We start from the raw sequence: 12,500 nt of genomic DNA on the forward strand, positions 1-12,500 counted from the left end.
AGAATAATTGTTTTAAAATATGCGCGGATATTTTGCGAGTTGTGTAGTATCTTTCCGTGCCCCGAAGGGGGAGGAAAAATACGAGCAGCGAGCAAAATGGTCGCACGTATTATGTGCTAAACCATTCAATAAGAGATTTATTATTCCACTATTATTCCATTTCCTAGTGTTTGGCTTCTTCCTGCAGTGACTAAGAAGCGTCAGTATCATTTGCGTAATAAGGCGTGTGCGAATCACAGACGAAATGAATGAGAACACAGGCGTCCCAAGCTAATTGTGAGGGAAAGCCAACAAAAATATAAGGATTTGTATTGGAATCACGATAAAAGCCTTTGAGGTGTCCTCGTCTCAAAAACTGGAAACACGCTTTGCAGCACCAACATGAAATAGGTTTATTTACATTCTTATGCAACTTGTTTATGATTCTTTCCAAGTTTCATCATGTTCCTTGTCATCTGCACCAACTACTCGCAGGTCATCATGTAAGTTGTAGGCGCCCGGGTAGTCTTTACTTACCTGCCACACAATTTGCTGGCACTTGTCTGTAGCCATGATTATACCAAAAAGAAGGCGCGTGTGCGTACAAACCATAGTGGTAAGGTTCCTTGATTCTGGATGCAGTTCGATCTGATGGAATGCCATGTTTAGATCCAACTTGGAGAATACTTAAGCATGGGACACTTCTTGGACTGTCTCCTCAACTGTGGGAACAGGGTGTTTTTCCCTCACAATAGCTTCATTTGCTTGTCTCATGTGCAGACAGATCCTTCTTTTTCTCCATTGGGTTTCTCTAACATCTCTTAGTGGTTCACCAAGCTGGTTGGTCTCTCTACTTTCTCACTCACGTCAAGTTTGAGCAATGGGGCTTAATCATGGAGTCCCGAGGGATTGAAAACTTTTGTTTGTGCGCACCGAAACTGGTTCCCAAACATTTCAACTCGAGGCTCAGGGTACGAAAACTATTGTCTATGGCCAATATGGCCGCCGCGCGAATATTACAGTTCGAAATCAGCGTTCCAAGTAAGCCATCGTTGTGCGAGTGTTGGTGGTTCGCCAACAGCGTCAAACGCGGGCCACCCTGGCAATCCGCTCAAACACACAGCCATTGTTTCGAGTTTTGTCCACTGTTTAAACTTGTGTTATCTTCAGCAGTTGCGTGGCAATTTAATAATCCGTTTTCCTCGTCGCCAAATGAGGTGTGATCGTTTCAAGAACTGGAAACACGCTTTGCAACACCAACATGAAATGGTTTTATTTACATTCCGCTAACATTCAGGCTTCTTGTTCTTAGCGCGCTCCCCTTATTTGTCTATCCCAAAGTAACGAGTATCCGTCATAATAAGTCCTTCCGCTTCTGCTACACTGCGGAATTGAGAAAAGAATTATACAAAAAAAAAAAATCAACTAAAAAGCCTAACCTCATTGTCAATGTGGGTCACTGCCTTCCTCTGTGGGTTTTTTTGTCCAGATTCTATACGATTTGAGCCGTTTTCAATATCTCGGTTGTCCACGTTTGTTATAAAATCTATAGGCTGGACAATAAATTCTCATGAGCCCACCAAAGTGAGTCAAATATTCCTAGATAAAATGTTCCCCCGGTTACAATTCCTCATTAGAATCAAGTGACAAAGATTAAACGTTCATTTCAGCCCACTAACAACGCAATAGCAGCCCTGCGAGCGACCTCAGGCGGTAGTTTTTCCAATCGATCGAACGGAAAATCATTTTCGGAAGGTGGGTTTCTGAGCTTTGTTGGACGATTGAACTTTGTAACCAGCTTTGTTACCCTGCCCGCTTTAACAAAGAGTCCTGGACGGCAGCGTTTGTCAAGGACACATTTTTTAAATGTGCTTTTGAAGTTTGTCATCTCGAAGGAGGCGTGACCGTTATTGGACGAGCGAGACAATGCAGTCGAGTATCAAGTATTTATGAGTCAATGAGTCAATGAGTCAATGAGTCATGAGTCAAGAGTCAATGAGTTAATTAATGCAGTTACCCTAACCCATAAAGTGAAAGCTAAAATTTCAGAGAGTGCTTAGGCTTAATCACTGAAACGAGGGCTTAAGCTTAATCGATAAATTATTGCTGTATTGACTGTGAGTCTCATTGACTCATTGACTCATTGACTCATGACTCATGACTCACGACTCATGACTCATTGACTCGTTTGACTCATAAAACATCCGTTCTCATTGCAGTCATGTCGGGACCCAAGGGGATAAAACTGAAAAGCCGGTTACGATGCTGGTGAAACTAGATCCGAAAGAACCGGATGCTATCGCAGGCTAAAATTGCATGAGCCCGTTAGTACTTTCTGAAAAACCCACTCGTGCAAATTATTTCCAAACAGAACTCGAAGTTGTATGATTACGCATACGAATACCGTCTCATATTTTGTGCGTTCTCTTGGCCAAGTCATGATGGAAAAATGGTGTAATAGCGGAATAATAAATATCGTTACTCAAAGGCAGTAAGGAAACCACACGTTGAAACAGAAATCTTGTAAGCGCTTCAACGGTTTGCCACAATACAGCACCTAATCATGATGAATGAAGTTTAAAGAAAGACTTATTGAAGCCGCGAAGCTATGAGACGTTCAGTTAACAGTACTTGTATGCCAACGAAACGATAATGGGATGAAGTGACTGAAAGACCGCGACTAACCCAGGCTTGTTATCGAATGTTCACTCATGCAGTAATAATAACAACAACAACAATAATAATAGATAGCTTCTCGATGGGAGGAAGAACAAGAAGGCTCTGGTACAGGGGATGTCCGACAATCCCATAGCTTTAGTTGGCTGTGGTAATGGAGGACATGCCCGATATATGTAAAGTGAAGTGTCTTTTCGTATGTTATCGCTGGCGTGTTTGAGCTGCACGAACAGTTACTTCCCACCCGAGTGTACCAGAGTAAGAAGACAAGAACGGGGTCAGACCAGATTATGTGCCGTTTATGTGGCAAGGCAGCTGAGACGTTGGCCCACGTATTAGCTGGTTGCTCTGCGCTTGCGCAGTCCAAATATCTGCAACGGCATAATGCGGTGTTGAAAGTAATTTTTTTTGACATGTTGTACAGCCTAGACCTAATGCAGTGTACCGCCATGGTATTCACTGAGCGAGCCTAAACCTGTCTATCAAAATGACCGAGCGCAAGCCTTCTGGGATATCCCTGTTTATACAGATCATGTGACGGTGAGAGCTAACAGAATTGACGCCCGAATAGTGGATAGCACAGCAAAATCTGTCATCTTGCTGGAGATGAGCTGTCCTTGGATGAATAACAGGGAGATCAAGAGCTGCGTGAAGACGGAAAAGTATGCCCCATTGCGACTGGAATTGAAGAGGCAGTTTCCTGGATATCAAGTGAAACAGTTTAACATCGTAATGGACGTGTTAGGAGGATACAGTGAGGAACTGGTGAATACCATCCGAAGTCTTGTAGGAGTTAAAAGGGGCAAAGAAGTATTGTTGAAAATGCAGAAGGTCGTTTTGTCTGAAAGTCTGCACATTGCGAGATCTTTCAAAGTGTTAACGTAAGCAGATACTAACTCCGGTCAGAGACAACAGAACAATTATTTAGGATCGTCTTAGATGCTTTAATATTATTGTTTTAATAGGTCTGAAAAGATTCATTTCACATTTCTACCTTTTTAAGAATCGAATTTAACCTTTTAATTCGCTTATATGTAGATCGATGTATGTAGATACGAACTTTTTAGATATTAAACAACTTAAATAAAAATGTCCATAATAACAATAATAATAAAAATAATAATAATAATAATAATAATTTATTTATAATTTATTTATTTAAGTGTCAATGGATTTAGCCCTATACCACTAATTGAATCAAATTAAATCAAAAGTTGGTTTTTGAGGAGAGGGGAAACCGGAGTACCCGTATAAAACCTCTCGGTGCAGAGTAGAGAAACAACAAACTTAACCTACATATTACGCCGAGTCTGCGAATCAAACCCGGGCCACATTGGTGGGAGGTGAGTGGTTTCCTTTCGTTCTAGGATGAAGTAGCTGTACGTGTAAAGTTCGATCATTATATTGTCAAAAAACTTGTATACTTATTGTTCAACTTAAAAGTAAGCCATTTAAATTTTCACTCCGTTTGAAACTGCAAGAGAAATGTCAAGGTTTGTTCTTCAAGTGCCTCATTTTTACATGAAAAAACAAATCTGCGGGGAACCCCAAGCGACGTTGAGCTGAGGAAATCCGAAATAAATACTTCCACTTTTGGCTTTACAAGAACACGCCAATATATGATTAAGTAAAGCAAGAAGAGTTTGCAAACACGTTTTTGAAGCGCTCCATTTCGACCAGGCGAGCGAGATGAGTTCAGGGGATCATCAAAATCTAAGCAAAATATTTCCTCAAACCGAATCTCGAGACCGAGAGCAAACCCTGAATGCGTACTGGCTAAATTACTGAGGTAGTAAATAAAGTGACACTACTCAATCTATTCACTTGACAGAATTATAAGCAAAATACATGTGGTTTCGAACCTCCGTAGTCCGTGGTCCGCATTCGGACTAGTGTTGGTCGAAGTCATAGTGGAGATTGACAAGTGTGCTTGGATCCAGTTACTTTAATACTTGTAGATGGTAGTTTGACAGAAGAAAAGGTTTGTTTAACAGCTGAGCCATAAAAATCGCCAGTGTTGCCTAAATCTGTCGAAACAGAGAATGCTGTATTCTCCTGAAGAGGAGCATTAGCTACCTCGAGGCAGAATCGAAGGAGATTGAAATGGTTTGCTTGAGAAGAATCATCGTAATAAATTAAAGTGATTGGACTCTCACAGAATTTGTAGAAAATAGTAGCGGCTCAAAAACTGTTTGATTTTTCTCAATCAAACTAGAACTTAATGTATGGATTTCCTCATGTTTCTCATCCCTCATTTCATCCCTCCAAAGAGCTATAGCTCTGTAAAAACAATTTCCATCTCCTCTGACAACAACTTCTCTCCTTTGAGGAGGTAAATTTCCAGAAGCCATAATTCTTTTATGCAAGTCGTAACTAATAAGAAAACAGCCTATGCACACGTAAATACAACTGAAAAGGGTTTATTGTGTTATTTCCTCCAGATTTATACCCGGGATTTATACCCAATTTTGTAATATTTCGAGGCCATAACAAGATATCAATTTTAACAATAAACCTTACTCGAGCAAGGTTAATCCGAATCAATTCTATTTCATATTTCACGGTTATTCAAACAAAAACTTACACTTGCTGCGTATCAACATTGCCCAAATCAATTTCGGATAAATTATGTCGAAAAAAGCATTGATCTCTCTGGACGTTTCCGCCATACACTCTCTTACAGAGACTTGCAATGTTTCCCCCCTGGCGATCCCAGAGGAGGTCAAATTTCCCTTTTCAAAATTCTGTTTGATAACCTCTTGAAGAGAGTTTTCAGACACTAAGAGAAGGGCAATTCAATGACGCAAGAGGTACTTTGCTTTCATGGTTTGCGATTGGCTAGCAAAAGCTGAGATACGATACTTAACAAGCGGATCGATCAATACAGGAGGAATTCATTTGGTCAGTGGGTGGAAGGAAATCCGAGAATGATCGCAATGTAGCGATATTACCCTTATGCCTACACGTTGTCAAATTCAAACCTTGATACAACAACAAATCTGTTTTCTTTTAAAACGAACCTTTAAAAATGCATTTAAAGGTGGAAGGCAATTATGGGTGATGGAACAAAGCAAACACATGAGCATTCGCTACCCTTCATCGCAGCCAAGTTTTACGTCACCAGCTGCGAAAAATGAGAACGTAGATAATAGCTGTGGTCACACTACGCACTTTTGCCTTAGGTTGACTTGTTGACAGTTTTAAATTTAGAAGGGTCACCGATAATTACCAAGCGAAATTTTTTTCCATCGAAGCTTGAATATGTCAAGAGAACAATAGAATTTCCCTTGACAGTTACCCTACATGTTTTGAAGGGGTAAACTGAGATCCCGAGGTAGTTAGCCAATAGATGCTCGTCGGCAAACGCGCTGACGATAGATTTGATTTAATCGCGTCACGTTTTACTTCAAACACATCGAAGTGCAAGTTCTCTGTCGCTTTTGTCGCATGTGTGCGTGTATCAAAGGAAGAAGATGGCCTGGTTCAGATCGAACGTGTAAGTATAAATTATTTGCAATCAGTACACGTTTCATTTGGCTGGATTTACGCAAGATTTTACCTTTTTTTACCTTTATTAATCCGGCTGTTTATAATTTCGTTTCAGAAACCAGTTTGCTCAGGGAGACGAACAGGACCCGATCTATAATGGCTTTCTTTTCAATGATCGGCTACATCAACAGAATCCAGGGCCAAGCGGACTGTTCCTTCAAAATCAATTCATCCCACCAGCATCACTTCATTTAACTCAACCAAGCGCCGTCACACCAGCCAGCGAAATTCCGTCAACGTCGAGCGTAATTCAATCACCATCAAGCGAAATTCAAGCAACGCTGCTCAAGGTCGCGGGAATCGTTGGTCTTCAACCGAAACAAGAACATTAATTTTGTCCTACCAGGAGCATGCCGAGGCGCTCGCTCGAGCTAAAAGCCCTCAGAGAAAAAAGGCCATATGGTAAACTATCCTACAGGCATCCAGAGAGAGCTGCCAGGATAATGGAATTGAAAGCACAAAAACATTGACGTAGCTAAAGGAAAAGTGGAAGAGTCTTGTCGACAAGTACAAGAAGATCAAAGATAACAACAAAGCCACCGGAAGAGGACGTGAGTCTTTTGAATTCTTCGAAGAGCTTGACTCCTTCTTAGGGTGCCGGGACAAGATTAGCCCGAGATACATGTGCGAAACCGATATTTTCAGCGATAGTCCGGACAGGGATTCCTCAGCAGGAGAGTCGAGAGATTCGTGCCAGAAGTTCCAATTCTGATGGAGAAGAAGCGGATGATGACAAAGCCACGCAAGCAAAAACCCCAGAAGATCCGCTGAAAAAAGCAGTAAAGCACAAAGCAGAAAAGAAACGAGAAGAAACCGGTCCAAATCGAAGAAAAATGGAAAAGCGAAAAAAGACTGACGAACGGAAGAGTCTGATTGAATTGTTGCAGGGTCAACAAGAAATGATGATGAAAGCAGAGGAGCGAGATCGCTTGGCAATGCAGGAACTGATGAAGTTTGAAATGGAAGCCGAAAAGAGGCACCAAGATTTCACTCTCGCTGCTTTAAAGGAGCTCGGAAATATTTTTAACAAGAAAGACTGATTCAACCGAACACAAGCTATTTTCTGTCTACATTTACATCTTAATTAATGAGTAAACTAAAATAAATAATCAACAATTGCTTGTCTTACGTCGTTGGCTGCTAATTCATCATCTCCAACGTAATGCACAAGATGGTTATTTAAAACATGCCCGTCAAAATCATCGTTCATCAAAATACAAATGTTGTGTAAGACACAACACGCAGTAACGGTGTAAGGAATCTTTATCGTGTCTTCGTCAATTCGTTTGTGCAAACATCTCCACCTCGCTTTGGTTTGGCCAAATACATGTCTACGAGCGGCTGTTAAAGCTCCGTTGTCTTGAAAGGAACGCATCAGCCATGACTTTAGTGGGTAAGCAGAGTCACCTAAACTGAGGGGTCGAATCTTTGTTCCATTTGTATCCATGCACGGCATGTTTAAGATTGTATTTTTTTCTGCTAGTGACCAAAAATTACTTAGTCGCAATACACGCGCGTCATGCATGCTACCAGGATAGCCTGTCGATACAGACAAATAGGTACCAGAAGCATCAACAATCCCTTGAACGATGAAACTGTAATAGTGTTTACGATTAAAGTAGTCTTCATGATTTTCTTTCGGAGCTCTTACCGGTATATGCGTTCCATCGATCGCGCCGACAACATTGGGAAAAGTTGACTTACCTCAAATCTTTTTCCTCGACTCTGTTGGGTCGCAGTTGCCAAATTGCGTCGCGTCTATGTCAGTTTGTCTGAGTCCTTTGATCCCTTCGTTGTTATTCTCAAGAGAAGACAAGACTTGCAGCAAAAGATCTGTGAGTAACAACAGAAGATCTTCGATCGGGACCGAAAAGAGTGCAGAGAAAGCAATGGGAAAGAAATTGCCATCGGTATTCCATAACAGCGTAAAGCAACTGTACAATATCAGCTCAGTGTCCATTTTTTTCCCGCCACAAGCTTTTGCAAATCCACTTGATCTGTCACCAGTTAGATAAACAGGTTTCAATCATGCAATGTACATAGAAATGACAGACATTCATGAAATGAAAGCCTTCAATTATCCGCGTTAATTTCATTATTAGGATCCTTTCGAAGATCCGAAATCTTTGGCGCCCGAGCAGTTGCTCATGATCCGTTCCTTCTAGAAAGTTGGCCTTTTAACATGTTTTAAAAAAACAAAACGAAAAATCGGCACCCCAATCTTCCACCCGAAAAGTACCGAGACTTTCGAGAGAGACGCGCGACAGCTTCGGTGAATACAGTTTTTGGACATTGCCCATAAGAAACAAGCTTGAATACTGATTGAATACATTTTGCCGTACATTCTGCATTCTCTAAAGAAAACAACTTGCGTAGAATAAATGGTGAAGCCAGGTTTACACAGTGAAGTAAACACAAGCGTATTCAAACTTTTGACGGTAGAAAAATGACATACGCACGCAAGAGTAGCCTACGAACGCAGACGTATTTCCGGCGGTCGGAAGAGAAACGACCGCCGGAAATACGTCTGCGTTCGGAGGGTAATGCAAGATCCAGATTTGACTCCTATGCCACTTCCGGTTCCTTTGCACTACACTTCTAGAGGTCTGAGACTGTGACAGAAAGCAAGCCGTGTTGGCTTGACAGTTTCAGAGATTTGTTAATTGACAGGTAATTATTAATTTCGAAATACTCCCACGATTAAGAAGCAGAAGAGCGCTGATCAAGAAGTTACGAGATATAATATTTTCAGAGTAGAATGAGACCGAAAAAAAAAACAAACAAACAAAAGTACAAAAAGGAAATGTATGGGTGGGGAGGAAGGGAACCAAAACGTGAGCGAACCAGTGATGAGAGAGCATGTCGAGATCTCACTAACTGAGTTGCAAAGCGGCGGGTAGGAACATATACAGTAAACGGAAGTGCTTCGCTTGACTGCCAGTTGCGCCCAGATAAACCAAATCCTATTATGTGTCACAACATCGTAAGTTTTCATCGTTGGCCACTGAGTTAGCGCTTTAATTAGTCATACTAGTTCTTCATGAAGCAAGCCCCGAACAATGAACAGGACAGACCATGCCTTTCCTTGTTTGAGCAGAAATTAAATTACCGTGGCGCAGTCTGGATGTACAATGTAAACAGATGACGCTGGAGAAATTAAACCCACACACTTCTCTCTCCTTTTCTAATGCAAATTTTCTGATTCATGCAGGCCAAGATGGTCACCAAGATGTGTTAAGCCGGTGACACACGGTTCAACATTTGTTGATCAACAAATGTTCCAGCTCCTGTTCAACAGTGGATGAACGAAATGGAGGTTCAACACAAGTTGCCGCTTGTTGGATGGTGCAAAAACCAATCGTTTTCCAGTCTCGCATTCAAGTGATTTGGAGGGTCAATATCAAAACACACCAGCAGCGAGATACCAAGCCTTTCACCTGGCGGTATTGTGCTTCTCCTGATGTATGATAAGCGGTGCTACTAAATGAAGCAGCTCTTCGAAGAAACGAATAACATATGTACCTCGATGGAATTTGATCGCCTGGTTGAAAGTAGTCTTGAGAAGAACAAATGGCAGCGACTGAGGTTCAGTTTCGACAACCTGAGCATAAGTCATCTAGAGTTTGAAGATGACTTCCGCCAGGAGCCCTTGAGCTCATGGGCTCCTGCTTTTGCTCAGGTTGTGGAAACGTCAGTCACTGCCAACAGTCCTTCTCAGGACTACTTTCACCCGGACGATCAAATTCCATCGAGATATGTAACCCCTTGCTTCAAACTATTTTCTAATAAAGTTTCTGTAACTTGACACTTAAATGTTTCGAAGTGCCGCCATCAGGGTATAATATTCCCGAAACGATGTTCTCTTTTTCAGCCATTCTCTAGTCCAAGTAGCGCGTTGTTTCTCTTTCTTTGGTGGCGTTTCAGGATTACTGCAAAGTGGCTCGCAAACTGCTAAACCGTTCGCCCCGTCTGACAACCCTTCAATGTTTATAAACTCTGTGGGACGTTAAAGATTCCTCACACTAGGCTAGTAGAAAAAGAGTAAGGGGTGGAGTTCCCGGTGTTGTGGTCTGCTTGGCGTAATCTTCTGAATAGACTACCGATCGATGAGACCACATAACAGCAAAACAGACAGTAATCAAAATGAAGGAGTCCAATTGCTGAAACTGGTAAACCTAAAACAACTTTCGTAATCTTGCCGCCAAAAATGGAAATCGGAATTCTAGGTTAATTTCTCGTTCAACAAGTCGCAACATTGTCATTAAACAGGCTGCAACATCGTGCAATATCAAGCTGTTGAGCAACAAACGTTGCGTTGAACCGAGTGTCACCAGCTTGAAAGAAGTATCCTATTTCTCTGGCTATTTTTCCTTTACATCGCGATTACTATTTCTTACCCTTGTTTCGTCCTTTAAGACCTCGCTAGTCCTTTGACCGCTGTTTTTTCACTGCTTAATATTTTGTTCAAAAACCCTCAGGTCTATGACGGATTCGGGACTTCCGCTTGAAAGATCAAGGCGTGTATTCTGGGAATTCTGTAACTAAATAGTAAAGATAACATGCTTTAATCATCAAGCTCATAATCTGGGGGTGGAGTGCAATGGAGGATGGAGAGCAGAAATAGCCCTATTCAAAAATTGCCTTCACCCGTCTACCTAAACTTTGTAAAATAAAACGGAAAATCTACCCATTTTCCGACTGGGATTGCCATACGGCAACCCAGTAAAAAGCTATCAAGCTAGTTTACAGGCAGTCACTTTAATAATCTGAAAGAAACAATTCAAACTTAACAGAAATATGATTAAGAACCCCAACTGGCACGAGGCAACCAGTTGGTATTTACAAAGCGTAGTAGAGCTGAATCCGGGAAACAAATCGAAACCAGAGGTTGGGACGGGATTTGAACCCAGGGCAAGCACACGTGATCCCAACACCGTAACCACTGGACTTTGGTAACCGGGAATAGGCTTCGATAAATTTTGCTCGTAAAAGAGCCTATTCTGCCGGCCGGTAGACTGGCCGACTGAAATTAGTTGCTAAATTACTTTATTGATGGATTGCATTTGACGTCAAAGTGGCTATGTTGGTAGCGGAGCTCCGCGCGCGCGGAGCACCATAGCTAAGAAAATATGGTAACCCATCGCTGTCAGAAAATTTGGTTTTATAGCCATGATGTCATCGACCGTCCGTACATACGTACTTACGTACGTACGTACGTATGCCAATGTGACCAGTATCACGTAACCATATCACGGGCTCAAGTTTAGAGCTCATCGAGGAGGTATGGAACGCCAAGACTGTCTTATGTCACCCTCTTTAATTATATGTGGTGCATTTTACGTTATCTGCCGTGCATTTTACATTATATGCGGTGCCTTTCACATTATACGCACTGCTTTTCTTATTATATGCGGTACTTTCGTCATTATATGTGGTACTTTTGTAATGATATGCAGTGCTTTCGTCGTTATATGCGGTGCTTTTGTCATTATATGCGGTGCTTTTGTCATTATATGCGGTACTTTTGTAATCATATGCAGTGCTTTCGTCTTTATGTACGGTGCTTTCGTCGTTCTATGTGGTGGTTGTGTCATTATATGAAGTAGTTTTTACATTATATGCGGTGCTTTGTTTGTCATCATTATATGAGGTGCTTTTGTCGTTATATGCGGTGCGTTCTTCATTATGAGGTGATGATTCCCCGGGGTCTGGGTAAGAGCTTGTGAAAAATCCACAATGCCATGGGCACCGATATCGAGGATCCGCCATTTTGTTTCCGTTCTTGCTTCTGTCGTGTTCTCTTGGAGACCTCGAAATGGACACAGTCTTAAAGAGACTGAAACTCGAAGATCTGACTGAGAAATTTCAAACTGAACACATTACTCTGGACATTGTTTGCAAGTTGTCGGTAAACGAAATGGAAATGTTAGGCATAAATTCTCGCAGTGATATGAAGTCTTTGCGTATAGAATGCACCAAATTTGAGGAAGAAGCACCGAAGAAACTCGAGGGAACGTGTGGTGCCCCCATTTTCTTTATTCCACAGTCTGTGCTTGGTGATTTGCTACAAGAGGAATTTACAATCAAGGAAATATCTTCGACCCTTGCTGTATCGGAGAGTACGGTTTACCGGAGGATGAGGCAATACGGATTGAGCAAGTTCGAGTTCACTGCATCAGGGTTGGTAACGTTACCTTACACATAGGAGCGACTTACATATATAGGGTGAGTTGGAACACGATACATGCAGTTATTCACTAGCCGTCACGCAACAAAAAATCATAGGTCACCGTTTC

The 12,500-nt window shown here is 41.7% G+C and overlaps 1 protein-coding gene and 1 long non-coding RNA gene across 6 annotated transcripts in view; one reads left to right on the forward strand and one right to left on the reverse strand.

Annotated features, from left to right (window-relative positions):
• Positions 1-12,500, reverse strand: part of LOC137988038 (uncharacterized) — a 140,145-nt gene that overhangs the window by 79,436 nt on the left and 48,209 nt on the right. For 2 of the 5 annotated variants that reach the window (XM_068834097.1, XM_068834102.1), the window contains 2 exons: positions 10,602-10,745; positions 7,909-8,037 (listed from right to left, as the gene is read on the reverse strand). The gene's annotated coding sequence lies outside the window, so the exon portion shown is untranslated. Of the gene's footprint in view, positions 1-7,908; positions 8,380-10,601; positions 10,746-12,500 lie in introns of those variants that run through there. The other 3 variants (XM_068834100.1, XM_068834099.1, XM_068834098.1) reach the window with 2 other exon arrangements.
• LOC137988042 (uncharacterized) lies at positions 5,655-10,009 on the forward strand. Its single transcript, XR_011120727.1, has 3 exons — positions 5,655-6,151; positions 6,260-7,597; positions 9,416-10,009. It is a non-coding gene; the product is annotated as an uncharacterized lncRNA (long non-coding RNA).

The sequence above is a fragment of the Montipora foliosa genome, unplaced genomic scaffold, assembly GCF_036669935.1.
Source record: "Montipora foliosa isolate CH-2021 unplaced genomic scaffold, ASM3666993v2 scaffold_403, whole genome shotgun sequence".
In the NCBI taxonomy this organism is placed as follows: domain Eukaryota; kingdom Metazoa; phylum Cnidaria; class Anthozoa; order Scleractinia; family Acroporidae; genus Montipora; species Montipora foliosa.